Source organism: Suricata suricatta, chromosome 5 (assembly GCF_006229205.1).
Source record: "Suricata suricatta isolate VVHF042 chromosome 5, meerkat_22Aug2017_6uvM2_HiC, whole genome shotgun sequence".
Lineage (NCBI taxonomy): Eukaryota > Metazoa > Chordata > Mammalia > Carnivora > Herpestidae > Suricata > Suricata suricatta.
In genome coordinates, this window is record NC_043704.1 from 84,177,896 (window position 1) to 84,187,687 (window position 9,792).

Sequence of the window (9,792 nt, forward strand, 5' to 3'; positions counted from 1 at the left end):
ATGGTAGCAGAATACCTAGTATTAAAACCAAAGAATCATCCCAAATTCTCCTAGAAAGAGTATACCTTACTAATACTAATACTAATCACCCAGCTGTCTCTTCTTTCCTTCATCTTCTTTTACAAAATGCTTTTTAGGTGTTTTTTACTACTCTATGGGAATTCTCCTAAGGGTTAAGGAGAATAAAACGAAAAGTGGTTCTTGAGAGTCTCCCTGTCGTTACTAATGTTGTACCCTTGGATAAGGTCTCTCTGACCCTGATCAGGCTAATGAGTTGTGATCCAAGAAAGGCCCAATAGTCCATAATACACAGTACATCACAATCATTAATCGAATGCCTGTGATGATTAACATTCTGACTGTGAGAGAAAGCGATGGCAATAAGGGGTATGGTGGAAAGAGGTAACACAAAAGAGGCACTCAGAGACTATAAAGAAGAAATTCTTTTTTTTTTTTTTCAAAGTAAGCTCTATATGTAACGTGGGGCTTGAAGTCAATGAGCCCGAGATCAGGAGTCACGTGTTCTGCTGACCGAGCCAGCTGGGTGCCCCAGAAATCATTTCTTTTATAACTACTCGATCTGCTACTCTCTGGTGCCTGCTCCTCATTGTCACCACCCACAGACAAATGACAGCATGTGACTTATAATCAACTGATGAATACAAGTACATGTTTTTATGTTGGTATTTTCTCCTCCACTTCTTCTGTCTCTTCTATCACTTCTTTTCCTCTTTTTCTCTTTTATTTATTTTTAATGGCTATTTCTCACATTCTGTCAATCATACATAAAACCTCTTGGGCTTTCATAATCGATGTAAAGCTGAGATCAGAAAGACATGTGTAGATACTTATTAAAACGAAATTAAAGATCACTCTAAAAATGTGTTCAACAATTTGCTCTTCAAGTATTTGAAAGTATTTGAAGCTTCTTGTGTTCTGGGTGACCTGTAACTCCTGGTACGTGATAATGGCCACAGTTGTTCTCCAGCTACTTTCACCATCATGCATGGACCTTGCTGGCCATAAGGCTTCTCTAGGTACAAATTGCTGAGAGAGAAAGGCTCTAGGTACAAATTGCTCTATGAGAGAAAGGCCATAATAATGGGCTAAAGAAGTCTGAGCTGGCTTCTGGACCATTTAGATGGAACCATTTTATCTGATTGTTATAAAGAGGAGAAGGAAGTAGTTTAAGATAGTTAGAGACAAGCAAACAAAAGACAGACAAGCAGAGTTATATAACTTCTACTTTCACTTCCTTCTTACTCCGTTACTTGTAGTATCAGGGGAGAAATAACGTGATTGGAATGAGCTGAAGGTTAGAGGGCAGGTGGGTTTCACCTGGTAGAAGGTAGACTGAATACCGCAGGCTAAAGCTTTTTGAAAGTGAAAAGTACTAACATTTAACAAAATACCAAACTGACAGGAAGGGTGGGAAAGGACTCAAATTGCATTTGGTCATTGGCTTTTTTTCTTCTTCTTAAGTGTGTGTCTTATATTAAAAGAGAAAGATAGAATTGAGAGGGAGATGGGTAGAGGTTGCTGCAGAGAGAAAGAGAGGGAATTGTTTGCTTGAAAACGGACACTTGTGCAGCTACAGTGGCTTCAAATATTATACAAGAATTGGTAAGATTCTAAATTGTATTCAATCAATAAATATTTCTTGAGCATTTATTCTGTGTCAAAAACTGACTATATAGAGCTCAAAAATCTTTCCTTTTAGCACATAAGTCTTCTTCATCTGAGGACTGTGGATCTTAGAAAGGTTAATACAAATGGTATCTGGTCTCAGTAAATCTAAAGGGTCTGACCCCAGTTATAGTTCCTTAAAAGAAGCAAATTGGTGAGATTAAGGAAAAAAACAAAAAAAAATGTACATACATACATACAAATACATATAGAAACATGAGAAAGATACATTGTAATTTAACAAACAGCAATGATAGTAAATTTGCTGAATATTTATAATATTGATAAAACTACCTCTACCATGAACTATACCTTTTACTTGGAAAGCAAGTTCATGAAATGATAAGATAAAATAATTGAAGTTGGTGTTTAGCGTAATCTCCTCATACATTCCAAGTTCAAGGACACTATTTCTGGACTTCAACTATTAAGAGAACCAACATTCCGAAGAAGGAAAGGTCTCAAGGTGTCAAATTGGTCAGTACCCCTGTGCTTGCCTGGGTGCATGCAAAAAAGGGAATGTTAAAGAGATTAGAGCAAGAACAATGCTCCCTTCTCAAGAACAATGTGTCTCTAGAGCACAGTTAGAAATTAGAAAACTAATTCAAATAAAAACACCTCAGGTTTTCTGATGGTAATAAATTTCACTGACATATTCCCAACAAAATCAAATTTTCTTAGAGATCTAAGTTGAAATATTAGTTATTTATTATATTTAAATTTGATCTTCAGTCTATCAATAATCACTAAACAGGTCAAATCAATTCTGAATTTCTCCTCTCTCTTCTCATGTGGTTTCGGGTGCTCTGCTCTAATCAAATGATTTTCATAGGTTTTAAATAAGTAATTGAATCTGGGAGTATTTTCTGAAGTCCCACAATTCTTTTCTTCATATCACTCAATTTAGGGTGTTCTTCTAATAAGGAGGATTGGTAAGAGTCTTGGAGAATATCAGTCAGTAGAGAAACAATCATATGACTAAATGTTTTTAAAAAGGATGCTCAGAACAAAAGAAGCATGGAACACCTCTGATCTGAACAAGCAAATGGAAAGGGCAGTGGTTGACTGACTTTAAAAAACACTAGGAAGAAAAGTATTGAGTGGAATCCTCCCTTTCCTAACCAAGTGAGAACAAATTTCTTTGTATGGAGGTCTCCATTTCAGCTACCAAATGGAGAAGGGATAAGATAATTATAATATCCACCTTGCAATCCCTAATTCAATAATAAATCTAAGCAAGGCACATTAATTCATGTTAACATCAGAAGGAGATCCCACTGGATGTCACATGCCTCCTGATGGAAGCACAGACCACTCTGAAGTATCCTTTCTACAAAAATCTAAACTACATCTTTTCACGCCTCTGGATACAACTATCATTTTGGAGCAAATACAGAGAATTCTGGAGACACAGTCAGCAAAATCCTGACTGTGGGAAACTACAGAACAAACGATCTGGGTTCTTCAACAAAGAAATGCGAAGAAGATTAAAAAAAAAGGGTAGCATAGAGAGGAAACCTATAGATTAAAATATATTTAAATATATGCCAACACATATGTAGACATTGCTTTTAACTCCTGATTAAATATGAAATTGTTCAGGGGTGCCTGGGTGGCTCAGTCGGTTAAGCGTCTGACTTTGGGTCAGGTCATGATTTCAGAGTTTGTGGGTTCAAGCCCTGGATCCAACTCTGTGCTTTCTGTGCTGACAGCTCAAACCATGGAGCCGGCTTCAGATTCTGTGTCTCCTTCTCTCCCTGCCCCTCCTCTGATCGCACTCTGTTTCTCTCTCTCTCTCAAAAAAGTAAACATTTAAAAATTTTTTAAAAAGAAAAAAGAAAAAAACAACGACCAAGAAGAGTTTATTTAACAAAGTTGTCCTTCAGAAACAAAGGGAGAGATAAAGACTTTCCCTGACAGGCAATAGCTGAGGGAGTCCATCACACCTAGATTTGCTTTATAAAAAATATTGAAATGAGTTCTTCAGGTTGAAATCAAAGGCCACTATTGGTAACATGAAAACATGAAGAAAAGCGCACTGGTAAAGGTAAGTATATAGTCAAAGTCAGAATTCTGTAAAATTGTAATATGGTAATATGTTAACCACTTTACTATAAAGGTTAAAGGACAAAAGTATTTAAAAAGACTATAGCTGCAATAATTTGTTAATGAACACACAATAAAAAAAGAGCCAAATTGTGACATCAAAAACATATAAGGAGGGGAGTACAAAAATGAGTGTTTGTAGGCAAAGGAAGTTAAGTTATCACTGTAAAATAAACCATTATAAGATGTTTTGCAGAAGCCTTATGGTAATCACAAAGCAAAAACCTACAGTAGATACACAAAAAGTAAAAGGAAGAGACTCAAAGCATACTGCATTCACAAAGAAAGACAACAACAGAGGGACAAAGGAACAAGGCAACTATGAGACAGCAAGAATACAATTAATAAGAAGGCATTAGTAAGTTCTTACCTATCAATAATTAGTCTTAATGTAAATAGATTAAATCTCCAATCAAAAGGCATAGAGCAGCTAGATGGACAAACCAAACAAAAAAATAAAAAACAAAACAAGAGCCAACTATATACTGCCCATAACAGCTTTAAGGACACACATAGGTTCAAAGCGCACAGATGCAAAAAAAAAAAAAAAAAAAAGAAAGAAAAAAGTTCTGTGCATGTGGAAACAAAAAGAGGGCAAGGATAGCTATACTTATATCAAGCAAAATAGACTTTAAGCCAAAACACAACTAAGAAGTTCAGGGGCACCTGCATGTCTCAGTCGGTTAAGCGGCTGACTTCAGCTCAGGTCATGATCTCAGTTTGTGGGTTTGAGCCCTGCGACAGGCTCAGAGCCTGGAGCCTGCTTCTGATTCTGTGACTCCCTCTCTCTCTGCCCCTCCCACGCTCACGTTCTGTATCTCTCTCCCTCAAAAAATAAAGAAACGTTAAAAAAAATTTTTTTAAAGAAACAAAGAAGGTCATTATATAATAAAACAAGATTAATCAAAAAGATATAACAATCATACGTACTTATCCACCCAATATCAGAGCACCAAAATATAGTAAGCAAATACTAAGAAATCTGAAGAGAGAAGGGGTGCCTGGGTGCCTGTTGGTTAAATGTCTGACTTCTGCTCAGGTCATGATCTCATGGCTCGTGAGTTTGATTCCCACATCCGGCTCTGTGCTGACAGCTCAGAGTCTGGAGCCTGCTTCAGATTCTATGTTTTCCTCGCTCTCTGCCCCTTCCTGACTCATGCTCTGTCTTTCTCTTTCTATCTCTCTCAAAAATTAAAAAAACATTAAAAATTTGTTTTTTAAAAATCTGAAGGGGGAGATAGACAAAAATAAAATAATAATAATAGGTGATGTTAATACACCACTTACAACAATGGATAGATAATTAACAGAAAAATCAATAAGGAAACTTTTGATTTGAACTAAACTTCAGAACAAATGGATCTAACAGACATATACTAAACATTTCATCCAATAGCAGTGGAATACATATTCTTCTTAAGCACACAGGAAACATTCTCTAAGATAGATCATATGAAAAGTCATAAAACACATCTAAGCAAATTCAAGCAGATTGCAATCATACTAAGTATCTTTTCCAACAATAATGGCATGAAACTAGAAGTCAATAAGAGGAGGAAAATTGGAAAATACACAAATATGTTCAAATTAAACAACATACTTTCTGAACAATCATAGATCAAAGAAAGATGAAAAGGGAAATCAAAAAAATCTTAAAACAAACAAAGATGGAAACACATCATATTCAAAGTTATGAGATATACCAAAAGCAGTTCTAAGATGGAAGTTTGTAGCAGTAAACACATTAAGAGAAAAAGAAATATTGTATATCATTTTAGACTTTAAAGAACTAGAAAAAGAACAGACTAAGCCCCAAATTAACAAAAGGAAGAAAATGACAAATACGAGAGCAGAAATAAAAGAAATAGAAGCCAGAAAAACAAAAGAAAAGATCAACAAAACCAAGAGGTAATTAAGAAAAAAAAAGATAAACAAAACGGATAAATCTTTAGCTATAGTAAGAAAAAGAGAGAGAGGATGCAAATAAGGAAAGTCAGAAATGAAAGAGACATTATAACTGATACCACAAAAATACAAAAGATCATAAGAGACTACTATGAGCAGACACCAAAAGAAAGGATAATCTAGAAGAAATGGATAAATTCCTAGAAACAGACAACCTACCAAGACTGAATGACAAAGAAATAAAAAATTTGAAAAGACCAATAATGTTTTAGGAGATTGTATCAGGAATCAAAAATCTCCCAACAAAGAAAAGTCCCGGACTAGATAATTTCTTTGGTGAATTCTACCAGCTACTTAAAAAAGAAATAGCCCCAATCCTTCTCATGTTCTTCCAGACATTTGAAGAAGAAGGATTGCTCCAAAGCTAATTTTATTAAGCCGACATTACCCTTATACCAACGATAAATAAAGCCATTACAAGAAGAATGGGGGGGCGGGGGAGGACTACAGACCAATATCCCAGAGGAATATAGATGTAAAAATCCTTGACAAAATAATAGCAAACTGAATTCAAAAGCACAGCACATTAAAAGGACCATATACCATGAGCAAGTGGGATCCATCCCTGGGATGCAAGGATGGCTCAACACAAGCAAATCAGTAAATGGGATATACCACATTAATAGTATGAAAGATAAAAATCATGGTCATCTAAAGAGATAGAAAAATTATTTGACAAATTACAACATCCCTTCATGATAGCAACTCTCAAAAATTGGGTACAGAAGAAACATATCTCAACATATTAAAGGCCATATATAAAATGCCCACAGCTAATATCCTACTCAATGATAAAAGGTTGAAAGCTTTTCCTCTAAGATCAGAAATAAGACAGGGGTGCCCACTTTCATCACTCCTCTTTAAGGTAATACTGGAAATCCTGGGCAGAGCAACTAAGCAAGAAAAAGAAATTTAAAAAATTGTGCTTGAGGATGATATGATCTTATATATAAAATATATATGAATATACATATGATCTTATATGTATTTTATCCTACCAATGCTATGGAAAAAACCTGTTAGAACTACTTAATAAATTCAGTAAAGTTGCAAAATACAAAATCAACATATGGAAATCAGTTGCTTTTTTATACACTACCAATGAAATACCTGAAGGAAAAATAAAACAATTCTATTTGCAATAGTATCAAAAACAATAGCGTTCTTAGAAATAAGTTAAACTAAGGAGATAAAGGATCTGTACATTAAAAGCTCTAAGGCTTTAATGAAAGAAATTGAAGAGGACACAAATAAATGTAAAGATGTTCACATTCATGAATGGAAAGAATTAATATTAATAAAATGTCCATATTTTCCAAAACCATCCACAGATTCAATGCAATTCTTATCAAAATTCCAATGCCATTTTTCACAGATATCAAACAAGCAATCCTTAAGCTTCAAAAAGTCAAAGCAATCTTGAGAAAGAATAAAGCTGGAGGCATCACACTTGCTGATTTCAAACTTACTTCAAATCAGTAGTAACCAAAGCAGCATGGGGCTATTTTGTCTGTAAAAATAGACAAAAAGACCAACGTGACATAGCTGAGAGCCCAGAAATAAACCCTTGCGTAAATGGTCAACTAACACTTGACGAGGGAGCCAAGAATACTCAATGGGTAAAGGATAGTCTCTTCAATAAACAAAATTGGGAAAACAGGAAAAGTTGAACCCTTTTCTTACATCAGGCACCAAAATTAACTCAAAATGGATTAGAAACTTGGGGCATCAGCATGGCTCAGTTGGTTAAGTGTCTGACTTCAGCTCAGGTCATGATCTCACAGCTCATGAGGTCAAGCCCCATATCAAGCTCTGGACCAACAGAGACAGCTTGCTTGGGATTTTCTCTCCCTCTCACTCTCTCTCTCTGCCCCATCCTCACTCGTACCGCTGCATGCTCTCTCTCAAAATAAATAAATAAACTTAAAAAAAAATTCTCCCTCTCTCTCCCCTTCTGCGCCTCTCCCCCTCTCAAAGCACACTTTCTCTCTCTCAAAAAAATTTAATTTAAAAAATAAAGGATTAAAACCATAAACATAAGATCTTTTACCATAAGACTCCTAGAAGAAAATATACAGAAGAAATTTCTTAACATTAATCTTGGCAATGATTTTTTTTTTTTTGGATATGACACCAAAAGTACAAGGAACAAAAGCAAAAAAGAAATAATCAACAAAGTGGAAAGGTAACCTATGGAGTGGGAGAAAATATTTTCTTTTTTCTTTTAAATTTTTTTAAATGTTTTTATTTATTTTTGATATAGATAGAGACAGAGCATGAGAGGGGGAGGAGTAAAGAGAGAAGGAGACTCAGAACCGGAAGCAGGCTCCTGGCTCTGAGCTGTCAGCACAGAGCCTGACGCGGGGCTCGAACCCACGAACGTGAGATCTGACCTGAGCCGAAGTTGGAGGCTTAACCAACTGAGCCACCCAGGCGCCCCAGGAGAAAATATTTTCAAATCACATGCCAAATAAGGGCTTACAATTCAACAAAGACAAAAAAACAAAAAAGCAAATACAATTAAGAAATGGACAGAGGAACTGAACAGATATTTTTTTCAAAGACCTACAAATGACCAACAGGTACATAAAAAAGCACTCAACCTTACTAGTCATCAGGGAAATGCAAATGAAAACTACAGTGAGATATCACCTCACACCTGATAGAATGACTTGATTATCAAAAAGGCAAGAAATAACAAGTATTGGTGAAGATGTGGAGAATAGGGAATGCTTGAGCACTGGTGGTGGGAATGTAATTGGTTCAGTCACTATGGAAAACAATATGGAGTTTTCTCAAAAATGAAAAATAGAACAACCATATAATAAAAAAATCCCACTTCTGGGTATATATCCAAATGAAATCAGGATCTCAGAGATATATGCACACCGTGTTCACAACAGCTACAATTTGGAAAAAATCTGAGAGTCTGCCAATGGATGAATAAAGAAGATGTGGTATACATATATACACAGTATATATATATATACCTAATGGTATATTTTTCAACCATAAGAAAGAAGGAAATTTTGTCTTTTGCATCAATATAAAGGAGCATTAAGGGCATGCTCAGTGAAATGTCAGACTGAGAAGGACGAATAGTGTATGATATCCCATATACGTGGAATCTACAAAAGCCAAATTTATAGGAACAGAGTAGAATGGCAGTTGCCAGAAGCTAGGAAGTGAGGGTAGGGTACAAACTTCCAGTTATGTGATGAGTAAGTGCTGGAAATCTAAGGTACAGCATGGCGATTATAGTTAACAACACTGTTTAAGTTTATACACTTGAAAATTTCTAAAAGAGTAGATCTTATGTGTTTTCACCACACACGCACAAAAAGGTAATTATGTGAGGTGATGGAGGTGCTAACTAATCCTACTGTGGTTATCAATTCACAATATATAAGTGTATCAAATCAACATATTATTCCCCTTATACTTATACAATATTACATGTCAATTTTATCTCAATAAAGCTATAAAAATTAAAATTTAAAAGAAAATATTTTTATCTTTTAGAGACATACACTGATATATTCACAGATGAAATAATATGGTATTTTGGCTTTGTTTCAAAATAATTTGAGGGAAGGAGAAGTAGGGGCTAAATAAAATATGTTATGAATTCATAATGATTAAAATTTAGTTGTTGGATACCTGGATTTTATTACACTTCCCTACCTATTTTTCCATATATATTTGAAAATTTCCAAAATCAAAAAGTTTCCTTTTTAAATTTTGTTTAGAGCGAGAGAGACTGAATGGGGGATGCGCTGGTGGGGCGGGGGGAGGCTAGGGAGAGAGAGAAAGAGAGAGATCCCAAGCTTGACTCAGGGCTTGATCTCACAACCCTGGGATCATGACCTAATCCGAAATCAGTCGTGCGATACTCAACCAATAGAGCCACCTACATGCCCCAAAAGGTTTCTTTAGTAAAATCGTTATGTGAGCTAAGATCAGAAAGAAACCCAAAAAAAACAAAAACAAAAACAAAGAAATCCTAATCAACAATGTACCAGTAAACTTTTAACT